Source organism: Mirounga angustirostris, unplaced genomic scaffold (assembly GCF_029215605.1).
Source record: "Mirounga angustirostris isolate CCGP_5_RB_7025 unplaced genomic scaffold, mMirAng1.0.hap1 SCAF_8, whole genome shotgun sequence".
Taxonomy (NCBI): domain Eukaryota; kingdom Metazoa; phylum Chordata; class Mammalia; order Carnivora; family Phocidae; genus Mirounga; species Mirounga angustirostris.
In genome coordinates, this window is record NW_026991716.1 from 91680268 (window position 1) to 91701566 (window position 21299).

Sequence of the window (21299 nt, forward strand, 5' to 3'; positions counted from 1 at the left end):
GTTTTTTTACCTGAAGGATATCGGTATCACCAAAATAACAAAAAAATGACTCCCTCCCCAAGATTTCTGGATGGTCAAGTTTTACTTTGTATATTTACAATGCAAGATATCCCTGAGATAATCCACACTGTCACTATTAAACTAGTTTCTGATGACCATAATTTTATATCATCCAATGACAAGTTCTCAGATTATGGAACAATAATTAACCTTAACTTCATGAGTCTCTAAAGTATGTATGATTATTTCAGACCCTGCATTTCTGCTAATACAGGTTTCATGAATGACTGTGGCAAGAGTTGGAGTCAGCCTGGACCTGTGGTTATTTTTCATACAAGAAAAGTTTGGTAAATTTTTTTGGAGGGCCTGCACTGTGTACATAGATCCCTCCCTTTTTTGCATAATGGTGCTTTACTTCCTGGATTATAAAAATAGTATTTTACTAAAGAGAAAGGAACTGGATTTGTGGCATATTTTTGTGCAATGACTTAATTCCTCATGTTCAAAGTGAATTTGTCAGTTATGAACTGACTAAATGAAATTATATATTTCGTTCTTTTTTCAAATCTTTTTACTCACTCTTCCAATCTGCGCAAAGTCAAAAGCCCAACATAATCACCAAACCAGTTTTTGATTAAACAGCATTTTTCAACTTTCTATTATGAAAATTTCCAAGCATCCACAAAAGTAGAGACAATAGTATATGAATCTCCATGTGCCAATCATCCAGCTTCAACTGTTATCAATATTTTGTCAGTCTTGAACAGTATGAATTAGTGTGCCTACATGAAATGCTTTCTATTTTAATTTTCCAGCAGGCAGCAATATCTGGGGCCAGCCTCCAGCAGAGTAGAGCAACCAGGCATCCAAACAACCACAAAGTGTGATCAGAAGGATGTCAAATGCTCTTTACTCCACAGATGATGAATGCCATCATTAGTGGTTCATTCTTGGTGCTAGCCATTATACGCTCTCTCTGTCTCTCTCTCTCATTCTCTTTAAAAATACCCTCCTACTGGAAAAGTCCTAAAATCTTGTTAAAGGTTGGTTTGTTAGAGTAAGTTGGTTTTTATGAAAGTATTTTTATCAGAAAAGACTTGGGAAGGACAGTCTAGCATCCCTGTAGCCTAGGGGTCTATAGACAGGCCCTGAAATGGAGAAAAGGAATAAAATAATGTGAGGTAAGAAAGCCAGGGCTCTCCAGGATTAGCCCCTGTAGTATTTCCTTTAAGAGGCTGCCTTGGAAAAAAGAAACAAACAAACAAACAACAAACAAACTATAATTCAAACATTTTTAGGAATAATAATCAGGATTTGGGAGTGGTAGAAAGGATAAAGTAGAAAGTCCTTATATCATTAAAAATAGAGTTTAAGTCCACATCATTTTCATACATTTTAAGGTAGGATGACATTGGAAAGTTTCCAGCCACCTTTGAGCAGCTGTCACCTTGGGGAGAATCACTTCAGGGGTGATTTGGGGGTTAGTAGGACTTTTGAGTTGCGGGGGGAAGGCTTGACAAAGGTGGTCCCTGTCCATACATTTTAGGACATTCCTGTAGCAAGGAGTGGACACATTGTCAGAACTACCCAAGAGAAAAGAGATTGAGGTGTTGGCTGTTATTCTTTGAGGTTCGATATTGTAAGAACATCTCTGATGAACTGACTGGCTTCCTAGCAGTGTTATGGAGTCCTCCCGCCTCAGCGGCCATGTCTAAGCTCTTGTTCCAGCGGGGGGATAGAGGCCACCTTTTAAAATCAAGGAGACTGACTGCAGGCAGGCAGCAACAACACATCCCAACAGCTCCGCATCAAGGAACTAAGACCAGAACTGAACAATAGCACTGGGACCAAGGAAACTTCTTAAAATTATCACAGGAAGCTACAGACGCATTTGCAGGATGGGGGCCCAAATCTGATTACTCTTAATGTTAAAAGAGCTGTGATCATTTTGTAGTTTGAACTGGTAAGATAGAACATCATGGTCACAAATACATGAAAAGGAAAAAAGATTTGAAGGGAGTTTATTCATATGTTCATTATTATGTCCATAGCGTGAGTTTGTGGTAGATTTTTGTTTTCTTCCTCGTTCTTTTTGGGCCTTTTAAGTTCACCTTTCCTACAATAAAAAATGCATTGTTTTCTATTTAGGAAATAGAAGGACTAGAGGAGTTTTGTGGGGTTTAAAAAAATTTTTTTTAAAGATTTTATTTATTGATTTGACAGAGAGACAGCGAGAGAGGGAGCACAAGCAGGGGGAGCGGGAGAGGGAGAAGCAGGCTTTCCACTGAGCAGGGAGCCCGATGCAGGTCTTGATCCCAGGACTCCGGGATCATGACCTAAGCCTAAGGCAGACGCTTAACGACTGAGCCACCCAGGCGCCCCAGTTATGTTATTCCATAGAACCCCATTTTATTTTATTATTAGTTTTTAAAGATTCTATTTGTTTATTTGACACAGAGAGAGAAAGCACAAGAGGGGGAGCAGCAGAGGGAGAGGGAGAAGCAGGCTTCCCGCGGAGCAGGGAGCCGGACGCGGGGCTCGATCCCAGGACCCCGGGATCATGACCCGAGCCGAAGGCAGACGCCTAACGACTGAGCCACCAGGCGCCGCTGAGTTTGGTGTTTTTAACCCAAGCATCCTGTTATATGTCCCCATCATGGCACCCGTACCCTCTCCCTCCAGGGCCATAGCAGAGGCCAGCCCCCGCTAGAGTGGCCACTCCCTACCAAGAGGCAACTCTAACAACTCTGGACAGTTTGCGGTGACAGCAGGGTGGGTAGTGTTGGTGGCCGACCACAAGCTCTGGGGACCAGGGAAAGCAAACCGCCACCTCCAGTGCAGATTAGAGGGAGGCAGGGCCGACAGCGAGGGAAGGAGAGGAAGGAACCCCGGGAAGGTTGGGGCTGCGCGTGCTCAGCAGCCGTCTCAGCCCTGGCTCAGTTTGCACAAGTGCCCGGAGACACCCCGGCGGCAGGCAGGTTTTGGGTTTCACCCCGACCTGGTTTGGAAGATTTGGGATGAGGCACGGGAATGCCCAGATGATTCTAACCGGAAAGTAGCCTGAGGGCCTCTCTTTAAAAACCTGCCGCCCCGCCTGGTGAGTACAGTATGAGGAAGAAAACGCAAGTTATGCTTTCATAAGCTCGTGTTCACTTTAAATCATGAGACGCCTCACAGCAGCTAGCAAGAAGCTCACGCCTTCTTCTGGTTCCACAGAAACTCCTCGTGGATTTGCATGATGTAACGCTGTGTCTCGATGGGCGATGGCGTCACATCGGTTCTTGTTCCCCGTGCTCCCCAGTTGACAGCCGAGGGCGGGACACCATGACTTTGACAGGCATCGCCCACCATACTCCGCTGGTGATAATGCTCCCCGTCAGGACAACTTCTGGGTGGCGTCTGAGTCCCTCAAAGGAGAAGAGGGGCCATCGTTTCCCTTTCAGGGCCCTCCCTCTGGAAAGAGGGTCTTGCCAGAAAATCTCAAACATGTTTTTAAAAGTGTTGCTCCTAGGGGCGCCTGGGTGGCTCAGTTGGTTAAGCGACTGCCTTCGGCTCAGGTCATGACCCTGGAGTCCCGGCATCGAGTCCCGCGTCGGGCTCCCTGCTCGGCAGGGAGTCTGCTTCTCCCTCTGACCCTCCCCCCTCTCATGCTCTCTCTCTCATTCTCTCTCTCAAATAAATAAATAAAATCTTTAAAAAAAAAAAAAAGTGTTGCTCCTCAAAGAATTCTACTGAGTAAACTTGTCTCTACGGTCTTGGGAGGAATTCACGGGAAGGCTACTGCCATTGAACGCCTTGCACAAAGCCTGGCGGGGGTGGGCCACACCCCGCACCTCGACTCTCTTGTGGCTGCTCAGGCATGGAAAACCACTGACCACGTGGGTTGGACTAGCCCATCTGCTTGTGATGTTTTGTCACCAATAATCTCTGCCTAGACGTCCCTGAGCACCCACCACATGCGGAGCTGCATGGTAGGCCCTCTTGGGGAGGTAAAGACGTGACTCTCATCAGGAGCCTCCACCCGAGGTGGAGAACAGGGTTTAAGGAGAGCTAAGTTATGCTTCTCTAGCCCCGTTCTTCATAGCCGTTTCCGAGAAAACAATTATTTGTATAAATATTTCCTCACCAGACAGTAGACTCCAGGGGGTAGGAATGGCGTCTGTTTATGTCTCCAAAGCATGGTAAAGTGCAAGACACATCCTCGGCCTTCAATCTATGTCTGTGGAATGAATGAGTGACCCATCAGCTGGGCTGAACTGTGTGGAGTGTTAGGCAAAAAAAAAAAAAGTGAGGGAAGGAACTGGGGATCAGAGTGATGAGGGCCTTGAGTCCTGTGGAGTTTGGGATTTATCCTTCGGACAGCAGAAACTCACTGAAAGCTTCTGAACAAGGGAGCCCCATGGAACCTTCCACGGTTCAGGAAGGTGAACATGCAGTGAGGCTGAGAGATGGAAGAAAGGAGGTCTGCACACAGCGACAGTGGGGGGCTGCTCCAGGAACAAAGACTCAACAGGAACTCCCGCCTGACCTCCCAGGAACTGTGGTAGAGTCGTGAGCCACAGAGGCAGGTTTTCAGCCACGTCTGCATTAGAAGAGATGTCCCTGCTGGAACTACTTCTGATGCCCGAAAGAAAGGGGTTGCACAGACACATTGCTAGCAATTTTTATATCCCTACACGTGTGCCTCTGCGCATCTGCGTGGAGGTAAGGATGACATCGCCTGGCAGCATACTCCTTCTGCATTAACTCTTTCTGAATTCAAGGTATCATTTCGTTCCCAGACGAGCTCATTTTCCACGCACACACACACGCACACACTCTCCAGCTCCCTGAGCTAATGGGTGCGCATCTCACTTGCAGGGGATATCTCACTCACTCTGGCTCAACAGATGATTACTATGGCTATTATTAATATTGGGCCTAATAATAGCCACAGTAATTAACATGTTTCTTGGGGGCCACTACACTGATAGCAATTAAGGCTTAAGAAAACATAGTCCTTGGGGACCTGTAATATAAGCTAATCAGGCAGTTAGGAAGGATTTAAAAAAAAAAACTTTCCTTTTAATCCAATCTTCATTGTGTGGGTGGAACTCACCACTTGAAGGCTCAGCCTTAAGGCCATGTTCTGGAGCTATTTCAAAGAGGCTAAGATGTGGCCTTGTGGTCCCCAGGAGCCCTGTGAAGTAATGGCCAGTGTCTCACCCTAGATGAGCACTGTCCGATAGCAAGAGAATCCAAGCCACACGTGTAGTTTTAAACATTCTAGTAGCCACATTGAAAAAAGTGAAAAGAAACAGGTGAAGTATTTTTAATATTTCATTTCACCTACTATGTCCAAAATAACATTTCAACATGTCATCCACACAAAACTGATCAGTGAGGCATTCGGGATTCTCTTGCTGTGGAGGTTCTCCGTCATAGGAATCTGGTGTCTATTTCACACCGAGAGCTCGGTTCTCCTTGAGCCGGTCGCTTTGCCATTGTGGCTCCAGGTTGCTGGAGGGGACAGTGCAGGCAGGGCCCCTCCAGCAAGATGCTGGTGTGTCACTCGGCTGGGAACACTGCACACCAGCGACTTGAGGAGGCCCCTTTCTGGCACTGACCACAGGAATTTAGTGCTGGGAGTCAAAGTAAGAAAAAATGTCCAATGCTTGTCCCTCCTGGTCCCCGCTGAGCAGAATAAATACTCTTCCAGTAGAGAAGGGTCGACAATGGAAGAAGTGTTGGGGCAGAGAAGGGACAGAAAGGGTGTGAGCGCCCTTTATGGGTTCAGAGATTCTGAGACTTTGCAAATCTAAGTCACGCAAGCCTTTAGGACGCTGGGCGGTCAGGGAAGAGGCTGACAGGCCCAGGCAGGGCCAAGAGAGGAAGAGGAAATGAGGCAGGGCATTTGCTGCACCCGGAAGTGGCGGGGAGGCCTTTTACTGACTTCAGGACTTCCTTCGAGATGATCCTGACCACTTGGGCTCACAAAGGCTGACAGGGAAGGGAGAAGCCACCAACTGCACCAGAGAGACCCTCATCTGAGGGATGAGAGGAATGCCACTGACCAAGCCCCAGGTGATGAGCTGGTCAGGGGGCTTCCTTAGACACGACGAGCAGGTGAAGCAAACCGACCATAACTGACCAGTGGCCCATGCTCCCAGTGCCCCGTCTCTAGGGATGAGGACTTGGCGATGGGTCTCGTCTCCCCTCCAGCTTTCATAAATAAAATGTGAAATAACACAGTGTAAAACAATCCAAATTATGTAAGATGATTCTAAGTGATCAAATGTGACAAAGAGGTGTGTAACAGAGAGTGGCTGCCTGCTTTTCCCATTCTCTGTATCACTGGGATGAATCAGCTTTGAGACTCTGAGTAATGCAGGGCAGGGCCCCCGCACCGAAGCTGCCGTTTCCTACAGTGACCTGGGATCCGGCCCAAACTTCCCAGGCTCAGCGCGGGATCGCCGCACAGGTCAAAGCCACGGCATGCCCTGCAAACACAAGATCTGCCTTCCGCTGCTTGGGAGGAATTTTCCTGTCAAAGGCCATCCATATAAAATGAGGCTTGAGAATTATGCCTATTAAGGGGCGCCTGGGTGGCTCAGTTAGTTAAGCATCTGACTCTTGATTTCAGCTCAGGTCATGATTTCAGGGTGGTGAGATCGAGCCCTCTGTCAGGCTCTGCACTGGGCGTTTAGCCTGCCTAAGATTCTTCCTCTCCCTCTGCCCCTCCCCCCCACCTGCTCATGCTCTATCTTCTCTCTCTAAAAAAAAAAGAATTATGCCTGTTAAAATGAAAGTAGAGTTCCAGGGTCACAAGGTGTTAACCATGGGGACAGAGAGACTTCTGGTCAAACGTTAGCCTATAAACTGTCAAGATGACACAGCCTGCGGGCCTGGCAGGGCATGACTCACTTGCCCCCTTCGCCCCTGTCCCACTGCTGGGGGTGGGGGGCATTAGCTCTTTGGGACAGCCGGTATGTTTAGGTAGCTGTCTGTTTTCAGGTCCACTTCTAAGAGCCATGACACATTTCTGGACGTTGGGGTTGGCAAATGACCACATGACCAACTTCCTGAGAGCCCAAAGGAGACTCTCCGGTCTCGCGGCGCTGGGGGTCCCACACAGAGGCCCACCCGGGCCGTGTTAGTGATGTAGCCCTTCCCGGCCAGATTTCTCGGAAGCCACACATATGGTAAACAACCAGGAGGGAAATGTGTTCATCCTGACTCTGCCCCTCATTTCTCTCCCACAGAGGAAACGGCCCACTCCTGGAGTTCAAAGCTACCAACCAGACTGCTCGGAAGCTGGGACAATATGTATCAGCTTAATGGGTGCTCTGCTCCAAATCTGGACGTCTGCACGCTGAGGACTGGTCGCTCCTCGGGGAGGTGACAAATGAAGTCTGCAGCTAAGCACCCGAGAGCAAGGTAGAGGAAGGTTGTTCTGGGGAGCCTGGCTGACCCGACGATTATTTTTTATGACCTGGCACGTATTATGTTGATGGCTTCATTTCTGGTTATTACCTTCTATTAAAAGGCATCTTGAGTAAGATGATGATGGGGACACCTTATTCCCGCCTCAGGAATCTACTCTCAAATTTTTAGTGACCTGTTGTTTCTCCTGGACATATTATTATTATTGTTCTTGTTATGGTTGTGATTACGTAAACTGCTAGTTGTCCAAATAGCTCTTTTTATTAGCCACTGCTCACAAGCCAATCGCTTTAAGGTAAATTCATATGGGGTGATGCCCAGACAGGGCACAGAGAGGTCAGGCGCCCCAGAAAGTTCTCTCCTGGCAAGAGTTCATCTCCTAGACTGCCTCCCCCATCCCACCCCTCAGAAGTAACACTGTTAATAGTTTAATAAGCATCACTCTAGATATTTTTCTATGCAGCCAAGACCTATTTTCTTTTGTCACAGTTATCTTTGACCTTACGCTTGCCTTCCTTCTAATATCCATAAGTCATGAACTCCCACTAATTTTTCCTTTATGTTTCTCACATCTGTCCAGTCTTTCCTCCCAAATTCCCATTGTCTTACGCTTAGAATATCAGCATTCCATAGCGTCATGAGCAAGGGCTTTGGAACTGAATGACTGAGGTTCAAATCTTGGTTTCTTCACTTGGTCCAATAACTTCCCTTCTTTGCACCTCAGTTTCTTTATCGGCTCAAAGGAGATAATATAATCTACCTGCGAGGTTGGTGAGAATAAATAAGGTTGTAAAGTGCTAGGACATAGTAGGTGCTTAATAGATGCGCACAATTAATATTCTCCTCTACGTGGTCTCCAGCAAGCCCATTTCAGTTCCCTCCAAGTTATCTTGCATACCATGGTTAGATTAATCTCTCTTAAAACACTTATTTGAATAGTTTCTTGCTCAAAACCTTGAAAAGGCTTTCTGTTGTTTATAGTGTGAGTGGCGACTAGTCTTGAACTCACCTATCAACTCCAGCTGATTGGGAGTATCAGTTTGAGAGGTTGCCCCCAGGTCTTCCCAAGGGGACCTGGACTCAAGGCCGAGGAGGGGGTCTGATTTTTCTGGTCCTTGCCACATGTAGCCTAGCCTGGCATATGAAATGTGCTCAGTAAAACCCGGATTGGCTGATCGCTGTGGCCTTTAAGAGGAATCTTACTAAGGCGTTTGGGCCCATGAATTGCATCAGATTTGTGCTCAAAGGCTGTGGGTGCACCTCCATCCAATCTGCCTCATTATGGGCCACTTGGTACCCCTGCTGGCCTTCTCCTTTGTAGTTTTCATCAAATCGCATGTTGCTGAGTTTCCTGGTTCCCAGAGACACCTGATGATGGGCTGCTTACCTGTGCTGTTTAGATCTCCACTGTTAGGCCTTCCTACTTTCTGTCTTAGTATTATGTGTCTGTAGGAATGAAAGCATCTAAAGGGCCTAGAGTGTTAAAATTCATCCTGCAGAGGAATAGCGTGGCCCTCAGAGAATCCTGCAGCACAGAAATGATGGGTAAGATGGAGTGTTCCATCTTTTCTTGCCAATGTGGGCAAACTTCCAAGGGAGAAATGATGAAACATTATTAAGTCCCCTGTGTTTAAATAGATTTTTCACTGGTCATTTTTCTACTCACAGACATATTGTTTTAATTGAAGTTTTTTCTTAAGTTTATTTATGTCTGAAACCACATAACATCAACATTGAAGAGCACAGTATGAGGGGAAAAAATGTTTTTATATTCTGCCACCCCAACAACTGTTTTCATTTTTTGTGTGTGTTTCCTTCCAATGTCCCTGCTTATGCATATTTTTTCACATAGTTATAATCAGACTTATTTGAGAAAGATAAACATTTTACTGCTAAGGCCAATAATAATAAATGTAAGAAAACCCCAAATATTCTTAGTTCTTACAATAATAGGCTCATTTTCCCCAAATGCCTAGGTTTTAAACTGCTGGGCCTTGAACAAAGTCCAGTGGCATAAAATATCAAGGAAGGTAAGAATGGAAATGCCCATGCCTTACAGAAAGACATTTTACTTGTTCCTAGTTTAGACAAGTCCTTATGGGCTGCAAAAGATAAAACACTTCATTCTGCTCCAATTCCCATTGGATTGGCTTCCATGGGCTTTGAATGCCCAGAAACTATATACAGCCAATTCTCATTTTTTTGCAGATTCGGTATTTGCAAATTCGTCTACTTGCTAAAATTTATTTGTAACCCCCAAAATCAGTACTCATGGCACTTTTGCAGTCATTCGCAGGCATGCACTCGGGCAGAGCAACGAAGACTTTCAGTCACCTGGTACGCACATTGCCAGCTGAGGCTGAATGAGGCAACGCTCTGCCTTCTTGTCTCAGCTCTCATACTATATTTGACAGAGAGAGACATAGAGAGAGAGGGAACACAAGCAGGCTTCTCGCGGAGCAGGGAGCCCGATGAGGGACTCGATCCCAGGGACCCATGATCCCTGGGATCATGACCTGAGCCGAAGGCAGACGCTTAACGACTGAGCCACCCAGGCGCCCCTCAGCTCTCATACTATAAACGACGGACTTTTCGCAGTCTCTTTAATTCCATGTTATTTGCCCTCATGTGCTTTTTGTTAGTGATGTCCCCAAGCGTAGTGCTGAAGTGAGTGCTGTCTCATGTTCCTACGTGAGAAGGCTGGGATGATGCCTTACATAGAAAATATGTGTGTCAGATGAGCTTCAATCCAGCAGGTGTTCTAGCGCTGTTGGCTGAGGGTTCAGTGGTAATGAATCAACAATATATATATTTAAAAAGGTGTCTCTAAGTAGAAACACACATAAAACAGTTATATGTTGACCAGTTCATGAAAATGTTGTGACCTTGCAGGAAACTAATTTTGTATTTTCTCTAGGAGCCATGATTCAGTGTTCTCGAATTCAGGACTCCCGGCCACTTTATAGAACATAGCCGCCCCCCCCCCCCCCCCCCGCAGCCACCACACACACACACACACACACACAGCATTGACTGTATAAACTTTCTGTACGTGTACATTTTTTGAGAGGGAAAGAACTATGACTTTTATCAAATTCTTAAGGGGGCACTGAAAAAGTTCCAGTCATTGCTTCAGACCCTCTATTAAAAGAAAAATAATGCTGATCCTCTTGAAAAACCATGGGAGGGGGCACAGGGACTGGATGGATTGGCCCCAAGACCACACTGGCTGGCATCTCGATCTGTGCTTATCTCAAGGAAAATTCTAAAAAAGGGAGGGAGGCCTTCTAGGCCAAGCCAAACCAGTCGTGCCTCGTAAACTTGGGTTTAGAGGACACACTTAAGCAGCTTGCAGGAATGGTGTGTTTTAGAACTCTAAGGAAACACAATGTTCCAGTCATCACTCCAGTAATCTAGAAAAGATATCCATTTATTTATTTGTTTTTGTATTTATTTAAAGATTTATTTTTTTTGAGAGAGAGAGAGAGAGAGTAAGAGCCGGGGGAGGGGCAGAGGCAGAGAGGGAGAGAGACAATCCTAAGCAGGCTCCGGGCCCAGTGTGGAGCCTGACACGGGGCTCCAGCTCACAACCCTGAGATCATAACCTGAGCTGAAATCCAGGGTCAGACACTTAACCAACTGAGTCACCCAGGCACCCCACAGAAGAGACATCCTTTTAGTAAAGAAAAACCAATATGCAAAACTTCAGCATGTGATAATAGATGCTGTTCATTGAATGCTTATTAGGGACTAGTGTTATCACACGTAATCCTTATGACTGCCCCAGGAGGGAGGGCACCATGAGCTCGGATTAACAAATGAGGACATGGAGGCTCGAGGAGATCAGGCGGCTTGCGTAGGTGACACGGCGAGGGTGGCCGGCGGGGGGCAGGGGGCCAACTGGAGCTCGGCTCGGCAGGACTTGGAAGCCTGCACTCCTGACCACTGGGCTGGGCAGCAGCTACACAGGTGGAGAGGTGACGGTGTGCCTTGATTTTCTGCCCAAGTCCTTAGCCGTTAGGAGCCCCCATGTGTTCAAGGTGCAATTCCCTTGACAAACATCTGTTCGCTACACACTTCTCAGAAGCCCGTCGGCCCAGGTGGAGAGCCATGTGACGCTGCACTGCAGGGTGATGAACTGCAATTCTTCGGGCGCTTCTCGTATCGTGTTGAGGTGGCAAATTCTAGGAGCTTCTAAAAATAGGTGGCAAATTCTAGGAGTTTCTAAAAATAGCAATGGGACTTCTGCTTTGCTAGAGAAGGGATTATTCTGACCTTTAGCTCCACCTCCTGAGGGTGACAATTTCACTGCTTTACATGACATTTGGTTTCCCTCACATGTGGCTGGTAGGATTGTACTTACAGGAAGTCAGAGAGAACCTCTAACCTCTTTCTGCGCTATTTATTGATTTTCATTCTCTTTCTCTTCTGCTCCTCACCACAGCCCCCCTCCCCCTTTGGTTTCCTGAGTCTTTGAGACTCTTCTTAAAACCCCCCCTCCCAGCCAGTAGCCACAGCTAGCCTGTCCTGGGGAACACGAGTCATGGGGAGGGGAAGGCGGCCAGGTGACAAGGGCCTGACTCCCACTCCCTGGGCCTGGCATTCCTCTGCTGCCGTCCCACCTCGGAAGCAGAACTGCCCCGTGGTCCAGTCCTGGTACTTCCGGGAGGGGCCCCCTGCAAAAAGTCCTGTATGAGCACCATGGGCCTCTGTGCCCCAATCTAGAAAAACAAGGTCATCACACTTACCTACCAAGGGCAGGTGTTGTGAGGACTGATTAGCGTCCACGGTGCCGTGAGCTGGTCAGATGAAAGGCTTTCTCAGGTAGGTGTTGGTAGGGGCATGGTTCTTTTCTTCAGCTCTCGGCTTCCCAGCTCGTGACATCCACTGGAGTAACTCCAGAGAGGGGTGTTACTGTGTTGTTGAGGGAGAACGAGGACCAATCTCCAGGCCAGAGTCCAAAATTCTTAGCATAGGTTGTGCAGCATTTTCTGCTGACAGGACGTGTGAGTGACCTGCGTGGTTGGGTGGCAGTTGGCCCCGAGGCCCAGCCAGGTGAAGCCTAGCACAAACACCACAGCCTGCACAAAACCCTGCAAACGAGTGGCTATCGTCGCAGAAATCCCTTTCTCCCAGGACCTAGGCCTTCCTTCTTGGACAGTGAGACTGAGCAAAGCGGGGTCCATCAGTGGGTTTTAATGGAGGTGGAAATGAAATTGAGGTTTTCGAATCATGGGCAGCTAACATTGTTCTAAACTAGTCTCGTGGCCTGCTGGGAAAGCCTGGCTTTCTCTGTCCTGAATGTGGGGCTTACACACTGACACCCACCTGGATCCTGCTCTCCTGGCAGCAAAGCCCTTCAGTGTGCTTCCTTCTCCCCCCAAGAGCACCGTCGCTGGCTGGCAGGAGCGCCCCCATCACGTGCCTCCACCAGCCGGCCTTCCTCACCTCTCTGGGGCAATTCTATCAGGAGGATGAGAGACCCTGGAACATTTTCACTTCCATTCAGCCCTTAGACTGAGAGGGCTGCCGTGATTAGAGCAACTTAGATGGGATTATGGTGTCTCAATACCCAAAAAATGAAAAGCATGGGCTTCGGAGACAGGAGGACACAACTCAAAGCCCAGCTCTCCTCTCGGCCTTATGTCCCGGGCAAGCCCCTAACCGATCTGTGCCTTCATTCCCCTCCTCTATGAACCTGAGCTTTGAGGCTTGAATGAGAGGCTGTAGGTAACCGTGCTGGGCGCACTGGAGTGCTCAAGCCCTGTTAGCACTGCAGAGAAAAGAAGTGGGAGACGGCTGTGATCAGTGATGGGTCCAGGTTTGAGAAGCTAATTTTCTTTTTTATCACCCAGCCATGTGAATTATGCCATGCTCACGCCAGAAAATGCCAAAAGGCTGCTGGTGCCTCTGGGACACGCTTGCCTTACTTCCCACTTGACCGGCGCGTCTGCTGCATCTTACCCACCGGTTAGCCTCATTGGTCAGTGGTGTCTCTCCCCTGGATGCTGTTCTCTGCTTTCTGCAGACACTCCAGAACTCTTCAGGATAAAGCCCCTGCTCAAAAGCAAGTGAGGAGCATCAAATCTGCTGGCAGTGCCCACCTCCTTCCCCCACCCCTGCGAACAGAGCCATGGCCCCAGGAGTGCAGTTCTGAACTGAGAAGGGGCAAGGGAGGCTTGGCGCCAGGCTGCTCTGCTTTCGAGCTCCAATCCAGGCCAGGACCACGCTCTTGCTGCACATTTGAACTTTGATGTATTTGGAAGCTGCAATTTTTTAAAAACTTAGTACATAATAAACTCACTACTTAAAAGAAATCCCACAGCACCTTCGGCCACAGTGCTAGGCCACAGACCTTGGGCAGAAGCGTGTACCGAGTGTGGTGTTAGCTGGATCTCATGGTCATTGAAGAGCCCTTGAAATGATTTCTGAGGCAGCTGTCATCACAACAGCGGGGCCCCTGCCGGGACAAGCTCCCCCCTGGGTCTGTCATTCAGATCAACACGCCCCCTCCCGCCCCCAGACCCCACAGCCCTATCTTTGATGTCTCAGAGCTAGAGCCAAGCTGGGCATCTCTTGAAATGCCTGCTTTTTAGGAACTCAAATGGGAGAAGATAACCAGTGTGATGGGTTGAATGTGTGTGCACCCCCAAAAATTCGTATGTGGAAATCCTAATGCTCAGTGTGCTCCCATTAGGATGATCCTGGGAGATGCTTAGCTCATGAGCATGGAGCCCTCCCTGAAGGGGGTCAGTGCTCTCAGAAAAGACACCCCCCTCCCCCAGGTCTCTCTTGCCCCTTGCCCTGCCACGAGAGGGTATGACAATCTGCAAATTGGAAGAGGGCCCTCACCCGACCATGTGGCACCCTGATCTTGGCCTTCCAGCCTCCAGAACTGTGTTCTTTCTGTTGTTCAGAAACCACCGCCCTGTGGTGTTTTGTGACGGCAGCTGGAAGGGCTAAGACCACCAGCAACGCGGGGACTCTCAAATGAGCCTCCGTTGAGGGAGTATCTATCAAAACAAGGAAGAGCTGTGTGGTTGGGGAAGAAAAAGGCGGACTCCACGCTTGCGTGCATATTCACATTTATACACCTATGACAGATCTCTTGCTTTCTGATTACTCTTATCATTTATTTGAAAAGGAAATGTTGGAAAATACAGACAAGGACAAAGAACGTGAAACCACCCGAAGCCGTCACCGCCCGGCAAGAGAGAACTGGTGCTGGCTGAGGCGGGGCCTCCTAGGAAAGCAGGTCTCAGGCCTCAAGCCTCTCTTCTTGACCGGCTCTGCCTGCCGTCTTGCACGAGTAACTGGACTTTTCTCTGGCTAGTAGCTGTGTCGTGTGTGATGCCGGGGACGGATCCTGAGGCCTTCCTGGTCTTCACATTCTATAGGATGTCAGATTCTAGGATCACAAGCCTCAGGCAGGGCATGGAGAACTTCTCGATGTTGGCCAGTGGCTGGGCCGTCCAGTCAGACCGCTGTGCGAGAACCCGGTGCTCCTGAGGGTGTTTGCTTCGCATGAACACTGTGGAGCCTCTTCACATTTCCTAGCACATCTGTCAGGTGTCTGGAGTCTGTCACAACCACCTCATGTGTCGGAGGGCACCACTCAGCCCAGGGCTCTGGAGAGCTGGGGTGAACTGGGGCCCCTCCTCAGATTCTAGCTTCCCTGGGGCCCCATGCAAGGCCTCTAACGTCCCTGAGCCTCAGGTGTCCCATCTATAAAATGGGGACGAGAACGTCTGCCTTCCCTAGCCAACAGAGTTACTCTATCAAATCAGCAAATGTGCACAGAGGCATTTAGGAAAAAAAAAAAAATACAGCCCTAAAAACATGTGAAAGAGATATGATCAGGCGTGTGAGTGAGTCCGTCCGCTAAATGGAAAGTGGGGCTCCACTCTGGGCTCCATCCTGTGCTCAGATAGGGACAGTCTAATCACCACAATCAAGAATTCAAACATCAGCGAACTTACTAAACAGGTGAATGGGAAACAGAGAGGCAGTTTCAGGCCCTGGCTTTCGGTAAATGCTAGCACGACAGCCACAAGGCAGGCAGTGCTTCGAGAGCAGGTGGGAGATGAGGAGAGGTTTCCTGGCCCCTGCCCTTCACCTTGGTCACTGACTCAGTGTGAAACAGCGCCTGCAGGGAGGAGGAGACTTCTCATCCTAGTTCACAGATCAGCCTGCGGCCACAGTGGGGGCCGCGAGCTGAGTTCACGGCAAAGGATGACTAAACAGCCTCCTCATCATTAATAACAATAATACTTGGCATTTATCTAGTTCTTTATGTTTTCAAAGTGCTTTACAATCATTAATTAGTTAACCAGCACTCGCTGCCACCCCGCCGTCTGCTGGCCTGCTGAGCAGACAAAAGAGCCGGGCAGGATCTGCCAGTTTGCCCCTGGGCGGTGGGGGGGAGCAGCAGAGCCGGGGAAAGTGAGGGCCAGGGCATGTGGGGTGAAGCGTGGGGGTGGAGAAGGGGCATGCACATCAAGGGCTACATCAGGAAGGAGACAGGACGAATCAGAGCAAGTGGATGTGGCTACAGACTCCTTGATAAGGAGGTCAAGCACAGAGGCAGGGACGTGACCAGCCCTTGAACCATGGGCTGCCGTCCCGGGTGGGTAAGGACAGGGCCCCACAGGGGGCTTAGGATTCCCCTAAAACCAGATTGCTCCTGCCCCGGTCAAGGCCACTGATACAGGAAGTAGGTTGCACCTGGGCCCTGGACAGTCGGTTTCAAACCTTCCAGAGAACGTGGACTCCCTGTGCTCCTCAGAACGTTTGTGGATTTGGGAGTTTGTTTTTCTAAATTCCGGGATTCTGCACACAGCCCAGATCCAGACCTGCTGGGACGGTTTACCCCACTTGCACTGGATACACAGGGACGAAGGTGAGCTTTCTCCCCTCCACCCGTCTCCTAGACTTCAAATGATGGTGAGGGAAAATGCAACTGAGCCCTGTGGACTGGGGGGGACGTGGCAGAACCCACAGGCGTATTCAGTGAAGTGGGAGTGCCGACTGTCAGCCACCTGCTTACATGGAAATCTGATAACTGTTGTACTTAGAGAGTAGAAACCAAAGTCATAAGCCAAGTAAGTGACCAGAAGAAAGCGATTAGTCATCTTTCTTCATGAGTGATCACAATACTCCTGAAGCTTCTCCACCTGTAACTTGCAATTTAGGGCCTTGTCTAATGACAGGGTGAGTTCCTCTTATTGATCTTCAGACTTCTCAGTAAATTAAATGGCAGGGACACAAAGAGGCAAGGGACAGGAGTGTGGCAGCTGCTTCACACCCTTGCTCTGTGAAAGTGAGGCTCTTAAATGAAGCCTGTGGGTCTCTGGGCTTCCCTCCGGAACCCCAGAAGCCAGGGCCTGTGGCTGGCAGGGCCTTCTGGAGCCAGTCCCTTGCAGTGAGATATGCATAATCTACTGACTAGCCTTGATTTATGGCCCTCCTCAGGGCCTTGGGCTGTACCTTGTCAGATCTCAGGAACTAAAAGGAAGGCAAGGGCTTGGCTTAAACTTGGCTGGAAGACCCAGAAATGATAATAATAATTAACACAGCTCCATTCCACTTACACTACAAACAATAATTAATGCACACAGCAGTCCAGTGAGGCATCTAAGTTTGGATTATGAGCCTATTTTGCAGACAGGGAAACTGAGGCCAGGAGGTTAAGTGGCTTTTTTGAGGCCACACAGAGACTCGGTATCGTACCTGAAATGAAAATTTGGGCTTCACTATCTCCTGATCTGGGGCGGGGATCACACCTGCCTGTCAACAAAGACTTCAGAACAACATCAAACTTACACCCCAAAAAGGGCTCCTGGAGAGGAGTTTAGGGGGAAAAAAACGATAGGTGAAGTGTGGCATTGGGCTTCCAGTCCAGATGAAGCCGATCACCAGCTGTCAGTGGACAGCCTCCGAGCCAGACAAGAACTGTGTCCCCTCTGGGTAAGGAAAGGGGGTGTTCCTGACAACCGAAGTGGAATGTAAATGTTCCCAGCCTGCTCTACTTCCCTTCTTTGCCTCCTTCACTGTGTAGTTGGTTTAAGGAGTTGATAGAGCTAGTTAATTACCTTCACTTGCTACCCACTGAACAACCGGCGATGTTTTCCTGATGATCTAGACACTACATGGGAATCCCTGTTCCTTGTGCTTCCTTTGCCCAGTCGTTGCTTGAGTATTATGAACCTTGCATCAACTTAAAACGCTCAAATACGGCTTGCATGATAATTCTCAACAGCCTCCTTTGAACTATCTCACTCATGTTCATACATCTAATTGATCAATTCAATATAGAATATGCAAAACTACCAAGCAAGTTCTTTTTTTCCAGGAAGATTTTTTTTTTTTTTTTTTAAGTGCAGTTGCTAAAAGGATACCCTTATTGTGGCCTCTTAGTTGTCAGTGACAGGAAATCCTCAAAGTGGCTTAGGCAGTGAATTCCAGGGACAGCTTCAGGTATAGCCGGGCTCCCATAAGAAAACTATGTCTCTCCCTCTCTTGGCCTGGCATGGTCCTGCCTGGGGGCGAAGGTAGTCACCGGAGCTCAGGCTGACTTCCTCCAGTGGGGCGGTCCTGCAGGTGGAGAGCCCTTCTTTACGGATAGCACAGCCTGCAGGTCCCGGGGTTAACCGCGGCTGGCCTGCCAGACTCCATGACCCTCTCTGAGGTCACCGTGACCAGTGGCTGTGCCACTCTTGTTTCCTAGGTCTGGGCCACATGCTTGCTCGTGAAGCCAGGAGACGGAGGTAGCCCTTCACAAACCACCGGTTCCCCCAAAGAAAACTGGGGTACTGCTTGCTAAAGAAGAGGAAAAGGAAGTCAGGCAGGTGAACAAAACAGAGCTCTCCTACCTAATGTGCAGAAATTTAAAAGTCAACATTTTACCATGTACACTCATAAAATATTCTTCTAAATGTTATTTCCATGCCCCTCATAAAATCCTCACTTGGCCCTCAAATACTATTGCTAAGTGACAACGCTGCCTTGAGGAACTTAAAAGCAAATGTGATTCTCTTACTAGTCTGTCTCCAGCTCCTCTGGCTGCTCCTGGTCACGGAGCTCAGGTCCACACTCTGGACCCAGGAGAGGCAGACAAGAAGGCAGGTAGCATATAAAGCCCACGGGCACCATATTACCTAAGACCACTGGCAAACGCCATGGGCTTGGTGCATCTTGATTTTAATATACATTTGACAAAATGTTTTCCAATGTACATCTGCATCATTTAGCTTTTCGTGAGGAGCACAGATTATTTTTGCAATTTAAAAGAAACCAAAAAAATCCACAGAAAATAAAGACGTAGTGGGTAGGCTGATAATGATGTGGCTAGAGGAAGGCTGGGCTGTTTGAATAACCCAGGTGTGAATCCACACCCAAAGCATGTTACTCAAATGCTCGTATTAAAACGTTAAATGTTAAATTGATAGCATCTGAACTCTGTCCTCTTGTGGCTGAGCTCCTCAGCCTCCGTCCGCTGCTCACCGTCAGGCATGTCTCGTGTACCCTCGGCGTCCTGTGTTTTCCAGCCCTTTAGGTCATGCTTTCCCGAGTCATCCATCACTGCCCCCAGACCCACTCTCGCATTCCAGGGACTCCATGGGCGTAAGACCTTGTTTTCCAACTCCAACCTGCTGCCTTTGTTGTCTCTCACTCTGCTCCTCTAGGCCAGCACCCGCTGCCCCTCTCCCCCAAGGACCCAGCTGAGGACTCAGGCCTAACATAAGGGAATTACAGAGCAGAAAAGGAAACTTCAAGTAGATAATGATCTGCCCTACAGGCCACTGACCTTCCTCTTCGCCACTATCTTTTCCTAGCTACCTCTCACTGAAACACTGGTCCACCACCATGTGGCCGGGAGGGACCATCTCTCCTGGATGGTTGTTCCGTAATATGTAGCTTTATACCTGATATCTTTTTTTTTTAAGACTTTATGTATTTATTTGACAGAGAGAGACACAGCGAGAGAAATGGAACACAAGCAGGGGGAGTGGGAGAGGGAGAAGCAGGCTTCCCGCAGAGCAGCGGGCCTGATGCAGGGCTCGATCCCGGGAGCCTGGGATCATGACCTGAGCCGAAGGCAGACGCTTAATGACTGAGCCACCCAGGTGCCCCTATACCTGGTGTCTTTTTAAAAAAGAAAACCCTGAGGGTACCTGGGTGGCTCAGTTGGTTCAGCGTCAGCAGGGAGTCTGCATCTCCCTCTCCCTCTGCCCCTGGCCCTGCTCTCTCTCTCTCGCTCACTCTCACTCACTCTCTCTCTCAAAAATGAATAAAATCTTTTAAAAAAATAAAAAAGAAAAAGAAGAAGAAGAAAACCATCAGGGCGCCTGGCTGGCTTATCGGTTAAACATCTGGCTCTCGATTTTGGCTCAGGTCATGATCTCAGACTCATGAGATTGAGCCCCAAGTGTGGCTCCTGCTTAGTGCGGAGTCTGCTTGAGATTCTCTCTCTCCTTCTGCCCCTCCCCCTGCTTGTGCCCAAGCTTTCCGTCTAAAATAAATAAATTAAATCTTTAAAAAAGAAAACCCTCACCTCATTAAAAGAGTTCCTTCCAGGGGCATCTGGATGGCTCACCTGGTTTGGCCACCAACTCTTGATTTTGGCTCAGGTCATGATTTAGGGGTCCTGGGATTGGGCCCCACATCAAGCTCCCTGCTCAACAGGGAGTCTGCTTGAAAATTCTCTCTGCCCCTCCTTCTGACACAGCCCCCGCTCTTGTGTGTTCTCTCTCTCTAAAATAAATAAATAAATCTAAAAAAAAAAAAAAAGAGTTCCTTCCAGACAAAAGGACAAATTAAGGGCTAATTGCCTTCTTCCCTAGAATGCAAAAATCACTCACAAATCCAAAATGGAAATTTTTTTTTATTTCAACCATGTCAGGGTCCAACTAATGGTAACAAGGAAAAACTGCTGGCAAATTTGAACATAGAATTGCTGGTTCCTGTCACATCAGGATGAAGACCAAAAAAAAAAAAAAGTATGTCTGCCAAATCTGTGGATAGCCAAGCATGGAAATGACAACCTCTGTCCTGAATGACAGAATAAAAATCTTGACCTGAACATTGTGAGTCAAGTCAAAGAGGACACACTATGTCTCCATGATGACAAGATCTTGAGTGGCTCAGGTAGAGATTGGGAGAGACTGGCTTAATTTCAGTTGGGGGGGTGGACAGAGAACTATGGGGCCTAACTGATCACGGGTTAGGTCATGGTGGCTGTGGGATCTATCTCATAATAAATGATCCTGGTTGAAGGGTAATGTTGTTGCAGCAGAGGGAACAAGTGTGGTCAGATCAGACCCCATCAGGGCCATTGGTTCTTGTCCAGGGGAGGGCATCTAGCAGATGAGGGGTGTCCAAAAATAAAAGTACCCACACAAGACCGTGGGTACTTAATCTGGGGCAAAGAACTTGAGCTGAGGTATAGCAGTGACACAAAGGGGTTGTCTTCAAGTATTTAAAACTAGACTTAAAACTTGCTCTGTGTTGGTCCAGTTGGACAGAAATTGGAGCAGTTGGTGAAAAATTACAGGGATGTAGGTTTTTATTGGAGTTCAGTACCCCAAACTGGCTTATTCATAGAGAGGCTGCTTGGATCCCACGCCTGGATGTGGAGACTTCATGATCCCATCTTGAGGCTGCCTCAGTGGGATTCCTGCCTGCATGGGAGGGGGCACAGGATGACCTGAAAATTCCCTCCTGCTCCAGGAGAACAAGCCCCAGAGGAAGAAATAGAAGATGGTCTGTCCCAGTCCCTCCCAGGTTATGCGCAGTAGGCCCAGTTCTATCACAGAGATACTTGCAGGGGCCTATGAAACTGTTTTAATCTTGTTCTCATATCAGAAAAAAAATGAAAA